This window comes from Triticum aestivum, chromosome 6B (genome assembly GCF_018294505.1).
Source record: "Triticum aestivum cultivar Chinese Spring chromosome 6B, IWGSC CS RefSeq v2.1, whole genome shotgun sequence".
Lineage (NCBI taxonomy): Eukaryota > Viridiplantae > Streptophyta > Magnoliopsida > Poales > Poaceae > Triticum > Triticum aestivum.
In genome coordinates this window covers 20,399,197-20,403,639 of record NC_057810.1, presented here as the reverse complement: position 1 = coordinate 20,403,639, position 4,443 = coordinate 20,399,197, and positions in this window count along the sequence as shown.

Here is a 4,443-nt window from a genome sequence, read left to right as displayed (position 1 = left end):
CATTTTTTGTCGCTTTTATGAAACCAAAAACTAATTAATTTAACACCACACGGTTCCATGTCGTTATCTGAATTTAGAAATCTACTGTGATTTTGCTCTTTAGGAACCATACCCAAAGATCTGCAATAATTCTGATACGACATCGCTTAATTTCCAAGTCATGTGTGTTTTTCTTTGGCAGAAAATTGTTTACTAATCTCACTTCCGCTTGAAACATCACATATAATTGGCAAGTGCTTAACTTTTAAAATTGGAGTGCCAAAATCTATAATTTGAAGTTGTACACAGGGATAGGTCAATAGAAATCTTAACTCCATATGACACAATTATTGAATCATCATTTTAGTCAACACCTGTTGTACTTCAACAAATACTAAATGCAAAACAAGCAACCTTAAGAGGTTGATTCTGACAATTACATGTAGACAAGTAATCTTGAACTCCTATGGTGCTCTATGAATAACTGAGAAAAACAGAAGATAATATAGTAAGAATAACTCTGTATTGCGGCAAAGAGAAGCAAGTGTTTTATAATTGACCAAAGAGAAGCACATATCCTTTAGGGCTATGGGGTGCCGCCAATGAGCAATGCGTTATTTGTGGAGCTTGCCGGGCGAAAATAATGCTAAGTATTGGAGCCGCGCTATATAGGCTAGCGTTTGAATGGTAGGCTACGGATAATGGTTTAACCTTATCTCTTCGATTCTTTTGCATGATAATCCTTGAATTCATGTCTTCACCCCTACCTTTCCTTGTTAACCGAGTGGATGGCTGAGAATGAATACACACCATTTTGTTTGGCGTGATTGAATATTTGACACGTTAAATTGACTACGGGTGAGGATTAGATGACACCAACTCGACTGTCGTTACTAAGTGTTTTCAAAATGCCAAATGAATTGGCGTATGTACCAGGGGTCAAATTTCGGAATAAGTTTCTCACGGGGGTCATTTAGTATAAATAATATGTGTTGATGCTTGTTTGTGTTGGCTTTCTTATTTTTCCTTCCTTTTATTTTCTTTAGTTGTGTGCATCCTCAATGTTGATTAGTTCTTGATATTGTGTCGTTTCAAAGGCTAGGTGTAACTACTATCATTTTGCTCTTTAGCGGAAAAAAGCTATGTGTTTTCTGAAAAATAAAAATAAAATAAGAAATGTGGCATTTCAATGCAATGACCGTAAATAAAATAAGTAACATGGCCATTAGTTTGGTTTAGACAAAAATATAAGTTAAATATTTCCCTTTGCAGACAGAAGTAAAGGGTTGTTTTCCCGAAAATAAAAAGTTATTGGGGAACTGCTGGAGCATCCAAGCCCAATAACCATAGAAGTGTTATTGGGGAGCCCTTAATAAGTGGTTATTCGGGTTGGGGTTCTAAGCCTGGGAATTCAGCTCCAAATCATGCACCTGTTCATTTTAGAAAGGACCAGACAAGATAAGTTGATAGAACATGCATGACCATATGTGTTATGGTGTTCATAATCACCGGCATAAACTTCTCTTGTGATTTTGAAAACATGTAGAGGTTGCCTATTTGTTTTTTTCAAAATCCTATTTGTTCTTCTTGATGGTACTCCCTCCATGTGTACTCTGAAATGTTAAGGAATCCATCATCAACACTCTATTTTGTTTCAGCTTACAACTAAGACAAGTGTTTATAGTCGAAGGAATAACTTAGTAGGTGCACGCATGTAGCAAGATCTGCAGACTCGCAGCTTTTATCAAGGAGAAACAAAATGCACAGGGTGCAAAAAAAGGTACAGTTCAATATAATGCAAATGATCTGAAATGTCCAAGTGAATATCTAAATGTCTTATCTTACTGCTTGAATATCCAAGTGAATACTTGTTTGATTGTTTTAGTTTTTCCAGATTTTGGAAAGTTACAAAAAGGGTCTGTCTAGATCTCAGTCGACTTAGACTTCGCGAAGTCTAAGTCGACTGGCGTCATATATACACTAGTAGAATGCCCGTGCGTTGCCACGGGCTCTTGATATATTTTATCAGAGTTACACATTGCTTTACATTGTCACCTTTTTAACATGTAACACAAACTGAAGTCCATTATTGCAATGTAACAAACTAAATGATGTTACAACTTAACATCCATTACAAAAATATTAATATCTAGATGATGCGCTTAAGAAATTCTTTCACAATATCAGGAAAGTTTCCTCTAGCTTCATTCCCACGATGGTTTAGCAAGTATAATATAAAATGCTTCCTCAATTCATACCCATCCTGCAGAAAAAATAAATGTAGTTAGTATAAAAATTTCACGTCGAAAGTCTTAAAACATGTAACCCACATTACTCACCACGCAAACCGGCTTGACCAATTCTTTACCGTTCCACCAGAGCATAAAATGAAAAACAAAATAGCCAGACACATTCCTGAAAAACTTGAAATTAATAATATAAATAATATAATGATAACAAAAGTAAATAATCTTGTTATGAATTCATTACCCGTCTATACTCGTTGGAACACCGGCCAGAAATAAACGATGCCATTTAGATATATCGGAATTCCACCCAGGAAGCTTTATTTCGAGTGCTTCTTTGAAATCCCTTGAAAAACTTTTTAATTTCAGTGAATGCCTCAAGTTTTTATCCTCTGACGATTGTGATGATTGAATAGGATCCATAATATATAGACGACGTGCCTCTTTGTCGATGACGTACAATATGTATCGGCCGATAGATGCATAGGGAAGATAAATCTACAAGTGGAGCTATTAGAAACAAAAACAAAGCATGATAACAATGGACATAATATTTTATTTACCTTATTGCAAAATGAGATGTCGGTCTCCATCCCAGGCCAGCTATCAAATAATGTTGCCAATGTCTGGATAGTTTCCTTCTCACAAAACTTTTGACCTCGTGTTGACTCTAGCAGCATGGACTAAGTAAAAGAAGACATATTGTTTCAACATTTTGATACTAATGGCACCTAGAATGAAGAGTTACGGTAACTTACACAAAATCGTAGATCCATGTAGTGTATAGGAGGGTCTGTGAACAATACTCCCTCGTCACATGCCAGCATAAGCACGGCGGTGTTGAAGCAATCATTGTCCATGGGCTGCTCCATGTTAAGTATGCACTGAAGTTTCTTAAGAGTTAAACTCATGGGATCGGGTGTGGAGCTCCGGACCCATACTTTCCTGTAATTTGGATGGTAAGAAGAACAATAATATACATCCGCACATTAAATATCGATACATGATACTTACTCCAAACACCCAGCATCATTGATCGACATGATGTAGTTGCAGAGGCCGGCAAGTATTTCACGCCTAGTGTTGGGCATGCAATTGGTGCCTCTCCCCGTACAACAAAAAAGGAAGTTGAGTTGCAACCAAGTTATAAGACATGCAGTTGCGACCAAGTTAGAAGACATGCAGTTGCGCGCCTAGTGTGGGACATGCAACTGGGTCTCATCTCTCTCGACGTAGCCCCCTCCGACAAAACAAAGGCCCCCCTAGTTGATACCAAGTTAGAACACATGCAGTTGCGTGCCCATTGTGGGACATGCAACTGACGCCTCTCCCCGCACAACAAAACTGGAAGTCGATTTGCAACCAAGTAAAACAAACAAAAGGGCTATACAACTCCTAGTTATGGCCCAGTAATACATATGAGGGGATTTGAGTTCAGAGATAATCCTCAAAAACATGGATCTGATTTCGCAAAAGTAACGTTTCAGCAAAATCATATTCTTCGACCTACTAATGTCAGACTAGAATAAAACAAAACAAGTGAATTGAATCACTCCTGCTAATGGCTTCAATCATGTGTATGAGGGGATATGAGAGAAGCACTTCTTGAGACACCCAAAAATATCTCAGTAAAAAACAGTATAAATTATAGCACTCACCAGATTAAAAAAAGAAAAAATGTGTAAAAAAATATAACTAGCAGAGGTTTATATCCTAAAAAACAAAAAAGCATGTCAACTTAGCAAAACCCTAAAGGCACATCTGTCTTGTCACCTACTCATGAACAGAAGGTGTAAAAAAATGCACTATACTCTCTGTACAGAGGATGTACAAAGGGGGTGTAAAAATTTCTCTATAAGTACATACAAGCATAAAAAAGTTGATAAAATACTACTTCCAGTACAATCCAACGGAGAAACACACTTCATCTTCAGTCTCTTGGCCTACTAAAAGAAATTTAGTACTACTAGTTGTAAAACAATCTTTACTGGAAAGAACCTCAAAATAAACAAAAAAAAAGCAAAAAAAAGCTGAATGACACTTGACGGTGGCACATAAAAACGGAGCTTTATTTATCGAGGTAAGTGAATCTACCTACAAGCGAAGAAACCAGTTTCATCGTCAAAAAATCCACCACACTGACATTGCCGATAGACACACATGAGCAAGAGACACGATTGTGCATGAATGCACAAAAAAATCAAACCTACAAAAAGAT